The sequence below is a fragment of the Canis lupus genome, chromosome 19, assembly GCF_011100685.1.
Source record: "Canis lupus familiaris isolate Mischka breed German Shepherd chromosome 19, alternate assembly UU_Cfam_GSD_1.0, whole genome shotgun sequence".
NCBI classification, from domain to species: domain Eukaryota; kingdom Metazoa; phylum Chordata; class Mammalia; order Carnivora; family Canidae; genus Canis; species Canis lupus.
The window spans coordinates 23,467,130-23,480,149 of NC_049240.1; the positions used below are offsets into that span (position 1 = coordinate 23,467,130).

At 48.7% G+C, this 13,020-nt stretch overlaps 1 long non-coding RNA gene across 2 annotated transcripts; it reads right to left on the reverse strand.

The window, feature by feature from the left end:
* Positions 1-339: 339 nt before the first annotated feature.
* On the reverse strand, positions 340-2,931 carry LOC111091052. 2 transcript variants are annotated; one of them, XR_005373777.1, is made up of 3 exons: positions 2,867-2,931; positions 2,282-2,486; positions 340-443 (listed from the first exon to the last, which is right to left on the reverse strand). It is a non-coding gene; the product is annotated as an uncharacterized LOC111091052 (long non-coding RNA). The 2 variants fall into 2 exon arrangements; XR_005373776.1 differs by lacking the exon at positions 340-443 and adding an exon at positions 1,992-2,121.
* Positions 2,932-13,020: the final 10,089 nt, after the last annotated feature.

The window sequence follows — 13,020 nt, forward strand, 5'->3', positions numbered from 1 at the left end:
GAAAGGGATCCCTCTGTGTGCTGAGTGAGGCCCAGGGGGCACACTGCCCATACCCAGGCCAGAATCAGACTCAGGACCTAGAAGAAGCCTGCCACCCACCTGCTAATCCCAGCCCCCAAGCCTGAGGGCCACCTGATTTCCTGCAGGCTCCTGGGTATAAGGAGGTGCTGTTCAACAGGTCTAAGATGGGTCCCTGGGTCTGTGTTTTAAGCAGTGCCACAGGAGGTTCTGATGCAGACATCACACCCCTTTATGAACTTAAGTAAAGCCTAGGATAGGGAGAGTCCCATCCTGGTGTGAGCATGTCCTGTGGACAGCCCACTTGGCATGGCTACTTTCTTACCCATGAGAACTTGGTCATCCTGGGAGGCTGGGAGCCTACCCCTCAGAGCATGGGCTCAAGGACAAGGCCTGGGACACCTGGCAATGGTTCACCCCAGCACCTGGAAGAAAGGAAAAATAACAAATGCAGGTCACCCTCCCTCTACCCTGGGAAATCAGCTCCCCAGGGACTAATGATCCAGAAAATGTAATAAGTGATAAAATACTAATCAAGGTCCTGGACATGAGTGGATGCCACCTTGTCCTCCTGTGTCCACAGGCCCAAAAAGTGGGCACTTTGTTCATTCAGATAGTCCTTGGAGTCCCAGGAGTATCCCATCAGTGGACCTAGAACAGGGAAGGGATCAGAGATACACCTCTAACAAGAAGAATATGAGACAGTTTCAGGCACTTCCATTAATCAGAAAATCCAACATCCTAAGCCACCTGCTTCCTGATCCAGTTGGGCTCTCCTGTTAATGAGACATGATGTTCTTAATCTCCCTCCAATCTGGTCAGCTTTTAAGAACCTGACCTGGGGCTATGGACTGGTGACAGCCTGAGGCCACTTTAGCCTAGTCCAGCCAGTGAGGCGCCTTCCCCCAGAACTGACTCCTCTGTCCTGATCCCCCAGCCACTCTCTGCTCTGTAGCATCTACCTCATGTGGATGGACTCCACTCTTCCCCTCTGAATTGGCCCCTTCAGGACACAGCATCTGTATCCCAGGGCACAGCCTCTATATCCCCCAGCACTCACATGTGCCTGCTGCCACCCCTTCAGCTTGCTGTCCCGACCCCTCCCATCAGGGTCAGCCTCCCACCAGTATACATGTCTGATCCTACACTAGATGCCTCAGCTGTTTGGTGCTGCTGTAACATGAACAGAGCTAAGGAGAACAGCTTTATATATATATATAAATTTATTTTTTATTGGTGTTCAATTTGCCAACATATAGAATAACACCCAGTGCTCATCCCGCCAAGTGCTCACATCAGTGCCCGCCACCCAGTCACCCCCACCCCCCGCCCACCTCCCTTTCTACCACCCCTTGTTCGTTTCCCAGAGTTAGGAGTCTCTCATGTTCTGTCTCCCTCTCTGATATTTCCCACTCATTTTTTCTCCTTTCCCCTTTATTCCCTTTCACTATTATTTATATTCCTTAAATGAATGAGACCATATAATGTTTGTCCTTCTCCGATTGACTTATTTCACTCAGCATAATACCCTGCAGTTCCATCCACGTGGAAGCAAATGGTGGGTATTTGTCGTTTCTAATGGCTGAGGAATATTCCATTGTATACATAAACCACATCTCCTTTATCCATTCATCTTTCGATGGACACTGAGGCTCCTTCCACAGTTTGGCTATTGTGGACATTGCTGCTATGAACATCGGGGTGCAGGTGTCCCAGCGTTTCATTGCATCTGTATATTTGGGGTAAATCCCCAGCAGTGCAATTGCTGGGTCGTAGGGCAGGTCTATTTTTAACTCTTTGAGGAACCTCCACACAGTTTTCCAGAGTGGCTGCACCAGTTCACATTCCCACCAACAGTGTAAGAGGGTTCCCTTTTCTCTGCATCCTCTCCAACATTTGTGGGTCCTGCCTTGTTAATTCTCCCCATTCTCACTGGTGTGAGGTGGGATCTCATTGTGGTTTTGATTTGTATTTCCCTGATGGCAAGTGATGTGGAGCATTTTCTCATATGCATGTTGGCCAGGTCTATGTTTTCCTCTGTGAGATTTCTCTTCATGTCCTTTGCCCATTTCATGATTGGGTTGTTGAGAACAGCTTTTCAGACTGAGAATAGGACACAGAGGAATACTCAGACATAAGGAGGACCCTATATCCCACGCTATCACAGAGGTTCCAGAAGGCTCACGCCAAAGGCCTAGCCATAGCAGGACCCACCAAACAGAGCTGGCTGCCAAAGAGGTAGGGGAGACCCCTCACTCCGTACCCTGCATGCTGTCACCATGTGCAGCCCACACTCTTCATCCAAAATGAGGCCCAGGACTGCCTTGAGGGTGCTTCAGGTCAGCTCCACGGAGATCAGCTCACTGGTGAAGTGGGGCTGGCCAGACCACGCAGAGAGCAGCATAACCCAGCCCTTGGGAGGCTGAGATGGACAATGGGAGACTTCTAGCATGTGCCCCTGATCCAACCTGTGAGGGGAACACCCAGTACAGGATGTGGAATGCCCTGCCCCTCCCACACTGGCCAGCAACCTTGGAGCTCCCCACACCCAAGGCTTGCAGGAGGAGGCCTCTGTGAGCAACGGCCACCTTCCTGTGAAGAAGAGGAGCCACTTCACTGCCTTCCACCCATTTCGAGGAAAATAAACCTACCCAGAGAATGAACAAGATAGCAAAGGGCCCTTCTCAGCACTCAGAGAACAGGAGGCCTGGGGCCTTGTTCTGAGCAGCTCTGTGCCATATGGGACAAAGGCTCACTCCCCCTTCCTTTGAGTGTCAAATGGAATCACCATACCCATTTCCATCCAGTGGGGTAAACCTGGCACGGACAGGTCCAGCCGATTACTCACATGAAACCATGCAGGTCTCTCTCAGCCTCAGCCTGCTCCTGTATGATATAGGAAGAATAACAGCTCCGGCCTTCCTGCTGACAATGGCACTCAGTCATGATCAAACCTGGTCAGGCCCCTCAAGCCCCCTTCCCCTAGGCCTCAACCTCAGGCTCCTACACTCCACCCACCGACACACCCCCTAAGAGACATGAACAAACTCTGACACAACTTCTAGCAGCCTGAGGCCACATCCCTGGGACCCCAAACCCCTCCAAATGCCTGCTGAAGAAAGCTAAGGTAGCCCAAAGAATTCACCATTTGCTTCAGCCAACACCTGACTAGAGGCTCCTGAGCCCCAAAATTGTGGAGGCCGAGAAAATTAAGGCCATTCCACTTTAAGTTTAGTGTTAGCACAGGTACAGCCATCCCAGGCCCCTGTGAATAAGAGCTGAACTTGACCTTACTTCAGTTACAGGAAGAAAACAGTTTACAGCCTAACGCCCTCTAAAGCCCCACATTAGAATAAGAACAGAGCCCAGGCCAAGGGCAGGAAGCCCCTATTAGAATGAGAACAGAGCTCAATGCCCTTGAAGGCCCCTTATCAGAACTTGAGGAATTGCTCCAGCCCTTCTGGAGGTCCCCGAGACCAGCCCTTAAAATTAAGCTAAAACCCACCTCGGGGTCCAAGTCCCTGCTCCGCTGTGTCGGGTGCACTTGGACCCAAGCTCGAGCTTGTAAATCAACCCTCGCGTGTTTGCATCCGTGTTGGCAACTCGGTGGTTTCTCGGATTCACAATCTTGGGCACAACATTCGGAAGCTCGTCCGGAATCCGAGAGACCCCCAGGACCCCATCCGGAGGGTTTCACGCGCCGTGAGTGCACTCAACTTTTTCCACCTTTTGCGCGCATATTCTCTGAGAGCTCGAAGCTGTATTTTTACCTGCAGGAATTCCTATCTGTATTGGGTCCGCATTGGCTTAGGCGGACGCGCTGGCGGGCTGTGGGCCGGGGGTCTTAAGGAGACGTCCCTTGCCCCCGCCTGGGGGACAGGGTCCTCATCTGTTAGGAGGACGGGGGTCCTCATCTGTAACGAAGACAGGGATCCTCGTCTGTAAGAAGGGCCGGCTGCCAGCCCTTCGGGTTACTTTCTGTTTGGTCTCCGCCGCGCACTGGAACGTTTGTCTGTGTTACTATGTCCTTGTTAACTGTTCCTACACTGGTCTGTGTTGCTGTGTCTTTGTTAACTGTCATAACTGTTTACATAAAGAGACGGAGATTTCAAATTTATTGCATATCAGAATGGCCAACCTTTGACGTGGGATAGCCCCGAGAAGCAACTTCCCACCTACCTATTATCTTACAGGCTAAGGCCATGATCTTCAGGGACAAATGGGACGGCCCCCCTGACCAGGTGCCCAACATCCTGGCCTGGCAGGACATGACCAAAAATTCCCCTCCTTTGCTAAAACCATTTTTACCTCCCAAAGCGCACAATTCAGCTGAAGGTAAGGAGAGACCCCGGGTCCACCGCCAGACTCTAGGGGCAGGCGTCCAGGCTGCCACGCAAGCCTCCCAATCTGGCCGAGGTCTATGATGTGAGGCAGGGTAAGGATGAGAGTCCAGCAGCCTTCTTAGAGGGAGTCATAGAGGCTTTTAGGCAGTGCACCCCTATGAACCCAGAAGCCCCAGAAACAAAGGCCGCAATTATCATGGCTTTTGTTAACCAGGCCGCTCTGAACATTAAAAAGAAATTGCAAAGAGTAGAGAGACTGGGAGAGAAGAGCTTGCAGGACTTAGTGATAGTAGCAGAACGAGTCTATAAAAATAGAGAAAGTCCAGAAGAACAACAAACCAAACTAAGTGACCGGCAGACCCGAAACCTGGCCAAGATGCTGGCCACAACCATGGATGACCCACAGGAAAGACGGAGGCACCTCAAGAAGCTGGCTTCAGGGACAGGTAAGGAGGATGGCCCTGGTCCCCCTCGGGAGTGCCCTAAGCTGAACAAAAACCAATGTGCTTATTGCAAAGAAGACGGCCACTGGGTGAAAAGCTGCCCTAACAAAAGACCTAAGGCCCCTGCCAAGGTCTTGGAGATGGAGGACCTGGACGATTAGGGGAGTCGGGGTTCGGCACCCCTCCCCGAGCCCAGGGTAACTCTTCAAGTGGAGGAGCAACCTGTTGAATTCCTAGTGGACACTGGGGCACAACATTCGGTTTTATTACAACCCCAAGGGAAATTGGCGAACAAGACTTCATGGGTGCAAGGGGCCACGGGCCCCAAACAGTACTCATGGACTACCCGAAGAACTGGGGATCTCGGCACGGACCGGGTATCCCACTCCTTCATGGTCATCCCTGAGTGCCCCTACCCGTTGTTAGGTCGGGATTTGCTCACCAAGATGGGGGCACAAATTTGCTTCCACCCCGAAGGGGCAAAAGTCCTAAACAAAGAGGGGCACCTGATTCAGGTGCTTGTCCTGAGTTCAGACGACAAATATTGTCTCCAACAAATGCCTCAGCCCCAATGATTGACCTTGACTGTTGGCTGCAGGAATTTCCCCAAGCGTGGGCAGAACCTGTGGAAATTGGGCTGGCCCAGCACTGACCGGCCATAACTAACACCGGGGGCCGACCGTGTCAGGGTCCGCCAATACCCCATGCCTCTCATCTCCCTAACCCAGACTGGGACCCCCCTCTGCATAACTGTCAAGAAATCTTGGCACAGGTGCATGGAATCAGAGCTGATCTCCAGGACCAGCCACTGCAGAATGCAGACGACACATGGTACTTGGATGGCAGCAGTTTCATCTGAGAAGGAATCGGATACGTGGGGGGCAGCTGTAACCATGGAAACGGAGACCCGATCCGGGGGCACCGACCCTGCCCGACACCCCCAACTATACTGATGCTGATTTACACTGGATCAAATGCTTGCCCATGACCCAGTGCTTGCGTGGCTGGTGGAGGTCCCCAGACTCCAGCATCATCCTGCCGGAGGAACTAGGACGGCGAGGCCTATCCAAAATACATCAGAGTACTCATATGGGGACAAGGAAGATGGGAGACCTCCTACGACATACAAAGATCACTATTAAAGACTCTCGAGCAAAGATCGAGCAGATCGTGGCAAGCTGCCACTCATGCCAGTTAACTAATGCCACCGCCCATGGATCTAACCCAGGCACCTGGCTCCGGGGGGACCGCCCAGGAGCCTACTGGGAAGTGGACTTCACTGAGGTAAAACCTGGAAAATACGGATACAGGTATTTACTAGTGTTTGTAGATACTTTTTCAGGATGCACAGAGGCATTTCCCACCAAACATGAAACGGCACAGACCGTGACCAAGAAACTGCTGGAAGACATCTTACCGAGGTATGGTTTTCCTGTTAGGATTGGGTCAGACAACGGCCCAGGATTCGTCTCTAAGGTAACACAGGGAGTGGCCCTAGTACTTGGGGCAGATTGGAAATGACTTTGTGCATATAGGCCCCAGAGCTCAGAACAGGCAGAGAGGATGAACAGAACATTAAAGGAGACCTTAACTAAATTAGCCCTGGAGACTGGCGGGGACTGGGTGACTCTCCTCCCCTTCGCCCTATATAGGGTGAGGAACTCCCCATATAAGATGGGACTGACTCCCTACGAGATCATGTTCGGTCTTCCTCCACCTGTTATCCCCATTTTAAAACCTGAGGTGCTTGCTGAATTTGATGATCACCAACTTCTTTTCTCCCTCCAAATGTTACAATGAACCCATGAGCAGGTGTGGCCTAAGCTGAGGGCCCTCTATGAGGCTGGGCCACCCCCGGACCCCCATCGATATCGGCCAGGTGACTGGGTGTACGTGCGGAGATACCAACACCGGACACTTCAAGCTCGCTGGAAGGGACCTTACATCGTGATCCTGACCACTCCCACCGCTCTCAAGGTCGACGGGATTACTCCCTGGGTCCACTACACCCACATCCAGCCAGCTGACCCACACGCTGTTCTCAAGGACTTTGTTCCAGAATGGAAAAGCCAACCGGACAAGGACAATCCCCTAAAGCTAAGACTGCGCCGTTCTCACTTATTTCCCACCTCCAAGACTCCCTAGTCTGAGGTTGTCCTTCAAAATAGAAAGGGATTAGACTTAGTCTTCTTACAACAAAGGGTGGGGTGGGGATGGTTATGTGCTGCCTTAAACGTAAGATGTTGCTTCTTCCCTGGAATGTAAATGGGAGCGAGAACAGCAACAAGGTTGGTTAAAATCCTGGTTTAATCATTCCCCCTGGCTCACTCTGAGAGCAACCTGGACCCTTGATTGGGTCCTTCCTTAGGTTCCTCTGAGAGGGGGAAATGTGGAGGCCGAGAAAATGAAGGCCATTCCACTTTAAGTCCAGCGTTAGCACAAGTACAGCCATCCCAGGCCCCTGTGAATAAGAGCTGAACTTTACCTTACTTCAGTTACAGGAAGAAAACAGCTTATAGCTTGACGTCCTAGAAAGCCCCATATTAGAATAAAAACAGCCCAAGCCAAGGGCAGGAAGCCCCTATTAGAATGAGAACAGAGCTCAATGCCCTTGAAGGCCCCATATCAAAATGTGAACAGAACTTGGGGAATTGCTCCAGCCCTTCTGGAGGTCCCCGAGACCAGCCCTTAAAACTAGCTGAAACCCACCTCGGGGTCCAAGTCCCTGCTCCACTGTCGGGTGTACTTGGACCCAAGGTGGAGCTTGTAAATAAATCCTCATGTGTTTGCATCGGTGTCGGCTCCTTGGTGGTTTCTCGGATTCGCGATCTTGGGCACAGCAGAAATAAAGCAGTTCCTCTAGAAACCTACAACTGTAATTCCTTCCTCTACCCATCCTTCTATTGAGATGTATGTCCTACCCCTCAAGAGTAGCTCTCTGAAGGACTCAGGGGCCAGTCCTTTAAAATGTAGTCATCAATGGTCGAGTGGTTGAGTGTCTGCCTTCAGCATAGGGTGTGATCCCAGGGTCCTGGGATGAAGTCCTGCATCAGGTTCCCTGCAAGGTGCCTGCTTCTCTCTCTACCTTTGTCTCTTTCTCTGTCTCTCATGAATTTAAAAAAAAAAAAATCTTTTTTTAAAAAAATGTAGTCATCATGAGGACCATGCCTCTTGTCCCAATTCCAGTGGGAGGATGGTAGTCCAAATCTAACTGAGTAAATGCCAGTTAGCAGGCACAGCATCAACATTGACCAACCCTCTCACCTGCTTTCCATAATATTTCCCTTGCCTAACTCTGTTTAAGCCCCCAGTCCCTCCTTCTCCCTTTAGAAGCCCAGACACTTCTGCTCCAGACAGAAGGGAACTCAGCTCTTCCCCAACCACAGCAGATACAGACTAACATCTATCCTCACCCAGTGTCCGGCCATATGTGCCTCTGACATCACCTCAGACTTGATAGACCATTCTACAGTAGCCGTGTGCCAATGCACAGAAGGAATGTGAAGGTACCCCCTGTACAGGCAAATCAGGGTGCTACTGTGTCTTTCCTGGGTGCCAACTGGGTGCTGGGCACTTTTGTGTATGCAGATGTGAAAATCTCCATGTCCCTGATCTACTAAGAGGATGATCTGGAAACATAATCCAAGTCCATGTGACTCTAGAAACCCCAAGGTTTTCTGCCAGAATCCAGTGGCAACGTGTGCCTGACACCACCCACGTCTGGTGTGCCATGTCAGGAACTGAATCACCTTGTGCCAACAAATATCATGCTCTGCTCTGGTGGAAGAGTATGGTGGTGGCATTTCAAGGTTTTTAAACATTAACACCAGGGCAGCCACAGATGCTGGAAGTGGGAGGGAGGGAAAAAGGAGAGCAGTGGTGGGAAGAGGCAGGGTCTGGGAAGCAAGCCTGAAATTTTCAAGTGGTTTTCCTGCCCTCTTCCTTCCTTGGCCCCTCCACATCCTTTCCCAAAAGGAATCCTGGAAACTGCTCCCCACTCTAACTTCAAGAGGAAATGCCTCTCTGAGCAGAAAGCCTCCATGCCAAGCTTTGTCTGCAGGGAGTTTTTCTGTGAATTTATTAGAACCTAAGGAAATGCTGACAGAGCAGTTTTGCCCACTCCCCGCAGGCTGCCAAGTGCACCTCGTTAGACCAGCTTCCTGCAGGCAACAGGGAAGGATAGGCATGGGACTCCGAGGTAGGTGACAGGGGACAGATGTCTTGAGCACAGCCCTGGTTGTTATGGGGGGAACACTCATGGAGCTTGGCTCCCAGGAGGAGCAAGAGGGGCCACAGGGTTCTGCATGACCACCTGCCATACGGGTCATGCCAGACTCTCAGGACATGGGAGTCCAGAGGGCAGACAGGGAAGCATCAAGGAGAAGCCACAAGCCCACAAAGCACCAGGTTCCTGGAAGCTGGCTCTGAGAATCTCTCCCACCTCCCTCATGCTCTTTGTTCATTTTCCCCCAAAAGTAGGACAAGAGATTTCACGTGGAAGAAAGGACCTCTCCCCTCAAGATCCCAGCTTTTCTAAATTCTTCCTGATCCACAAAGTAATCACATTTTCTCAATCACCCAACTTCCACATATTTTAACATTCTCTTAAAAATGAATAGTAATCTGTGGCACCTGGGTGGCTCAATCAGTTAAGCATCCAACTCAGTTTTGGCTCAGGTCATGATCTCAGGGTCCTGGGATGGAGCCCCACATCAGGCTCTGTGCTCAGCTCAGTCAGCTGTAGATTCTCTCTCCCCTCTGCCCCTATCTCTCCCTCTCTCCTTCTCTCTCTCTCTCTAAAATAAACAAAATATTTAAAAATAATAATAAAATAAAATAAAAAATAAGTAAGTAGCAATCCACACAGTCATGAAGGCTCAGTATGTGTGTTGCAGGCCTGAGCAAAGCATGTGGCACCTGGTCACAGTCACCAGTTACTGCCACTCTCATCAGAACAGCCCTCTGAAGTGTCACAGAGGAGGGACCCCAAAGTGAGAGACATAAGCAACTTGCTGGAGTCACATAGCAAATAGAGCAGAAGTCATGGACTCCTGGGGCCTGTGCTCAATCTCCGCTGTACAGAATTCCTAATTTAGAGTATTTTCACATTTGCTGTCTTGTGTGATTCTTATAAAACCCGGTGAAGTAAGCAAACAAGAATTACCACATTTAGCAGATAGGGAAGCTGAGACCCACAAAAGGCCTTGCAGGGAGCAGCAGAGCCAGGTAGAGACAAAGCCAGCTAAAACCTATGTATTCCATATCTTGTCCTATATGTCATTCCATCTCACAAGGTAAACTTTGCTTTGGAAGCAGTTTTCTTAAAAAAAAAAAAAAAATAAGATTAGTGGTAATGTGATGCTGTGACTGGATAGAGCCTAGGGTACAAGAGACATCATTTGGGTACACGGAGGGGTCTGGGGAGGGATCAGAAGGCTGAGAGGCTGGACCTAGAGGAGGGTAGGAAGCTGCCTAGAGGGGATGGGAGGCCCCACAGAGAGGAAGGAGAGCTCAGGAGGCAGCTGGTAAGGTTGCCTGGATGGTGATCACCTTCTCAGACACATTAGTGACACAAAGGTCTGCTCATACCACCATCAGGAAGAAGATGGGAGAGGAGAGCCTCAGCGCTGGACATGGCCCCATGTTCACACACTAGCTCTAATCCTCACACACCTCAGATGAGGTGTGGTCACCACTGAATCTCTCCTAAGAATATAGAGCCTTCCTTATGATTTCCCCAAGCCCAGGCAGCTTTACAACAAGCCTGATTTCCTCCAGCCATCAGTGACCCATTATTTTAATACACCACCACAATTCAGTGACTGGTTCATACTGTCTGTGCATGTGTACAGGCATACAGGTGTGTGTGCCCCTGCTTCTGCGCCATGGCTGTGGTGGTGAGGGATGGAGGCGGGGAGGCTGCTCAGTGCAGCCACGCTCCTTGGCATCTCACTGCCAGAAGGCAGAAGAATGATCACCATGGCTGGATTTTGCCCACAGATTTGGATACCAATGAATATTTCCAGCAAAAGTCATGTAAAATTATTTGTAGAAAAGGCAAGAGATGGAGAAAAATGGGAGGCTGCAAACATTGAATTCGGTACCAAATAATCTAATATGCCTGATTTCATTTTCTTTTCCTACCTTTGATGCCTGCAAGCAAATCATTGACACTTTAAGTTTGCACATATATCTCAATGCAAAATGGTCAAGCAACAATAAATAAATGCATTATCCAGATAAATGCTTGCCGGTCAGGGTGAAACTGCAAAGAATGGTCTGTGCTCCTGCAGTGATTTAGAAGTAGGAAATTCACTTATTCTCCCCTGACCCCTAGCTGTTGTCAGTTCTCATAATTCTAGAAATGGAAGAGGTGGATCAGGGGAAGCAAGGATGATAGGAGGAGGAAGAACTGGAGGGCACTGGGCCTTCAGAATAAGAGAAAACCATTTACCAGGCAATAATGATGCCTTGGTCTCCAGAGCCCCTAAGCTGCCCAGAGCCCCAGCCTGATCTCTACTTCTATACTTTAAAATATCCATCCAAATCAAACATCAAACATACTGGTCCCCAGCCTGAAATTGCACCAGCAAAGCATCTCACCACATAGCCTTCCTTTATCTTCCTCCTTCAATGCCTTAGAGCCACACTGTCCTTCATCAAGAGTGTTAGAACAACCTGCCAACCATTTACCCTTTCATCTCTCCCCTGTAATCCATCCTGCCCAGAACTGCCAAAGACATGGTCCTAAAATGTTAATCTTGCCATGGCACTTTCTGCTTAGCTCCCCAATGCGTTTCCTTTTCCACCCTTCACTTGACTCCAAAAACCTTAAATACAAATAGTCCTTTTCTTTTAAGGAATCAATATGATTTACAATTCCACCAAAAAACATAAGATACATAAAAATAAACTTAATTAAAGAAATAAAGGATTTGTACTCTGAAAAATACAGAACACTTTGAAAGAAATTGAGGAAGACCAAAAAGAAATGCCAAAACATTCCATGATCATGGATTGAAAGAACAAATATTGCTAAAATGTCTCTACCACACAGAGCCATCTACACATTCAAGACAATCTTTATCAAAATACCAACATTTATCACAAAGCTAAAACAAATAATCCTAAAATTTGTTTGGAACCAGAAAAGATTCTGAATAGCCAGAGAGACATTGAAAGAGAAAACCAAAGCTGGAGGCATCACAATTCCAGACATCAAGCTGTACTACAAAGCTATAATCACCAAGACAGTGTGGTACTGGCACAAAAACAGACAAATAGATCAACATAACAGATGAGAGAACCCAGAAATGGACCCTCAACTCTATGGTCAACTCATATTTGACAAAGCAAGAAAGAATAGTAAATGGGGGTGGGGGGACAGTCTCTTCAATAAATGGTACTGGGAAAATTGGACAGCTACATGTAGAAGAATGAAACTGGACAACTTTCTTACAGCATACATGAAAATAAACTCAAAATGGATGAAAGACCTAAATGTGAGACCTAAATCCAACAAAATTCTAGAGGAGAACATAGCAACCTCTTCAACAACAGCCACAGCAACTTCTTGCTAGACACATCTCCAAAGGCAAGGGAAACAAAAGCAAAACTGAGCTATTGAGACTTCATCAAGATAAAAGGCTTATGCACAGCAAAGGAAACAGTTGGCAAAACCAAAAGACAACCAATGGAATGGGAGAAGATATTTGCAAATGTCTTATCAGATAAAGGGCTAGTATCCAAGATCTATAAAGAACTTATCAAACTCAACACCCAAAAAACAAATAATCCAATCAAGAAATGGGCAAAAGACATGAACAGACATTTCTCCAAAGAAGACATACATATGGCTAACAGACATGAAAAAAATGCTCAACATCATTTGCTATCAGGGAAATACAAATCAAAACCACAATGAGATACCACCTCACACTGGTCAGAATAGCTAAAATTAATAAGTCAAGAAATGACAGATGGAGAAAGGGGAACACTCTTACACTACTGGTGGGAATGCAAGCTTGTGCAGCCACTCCAGATACTTTGAGAAGTTTCTCAAAAAGTTGAAAATAGAGCTACCCTATGACCCAACAATTGCACTACTGGCTATTTACCCCAAAGGAAACACAGGATCATAGGGAAAGGAAAGGAAAAATAAAACAAGACAGAATCAGAGAGGGACACAGACCATAAGAGACTCTTAACTACAGGAA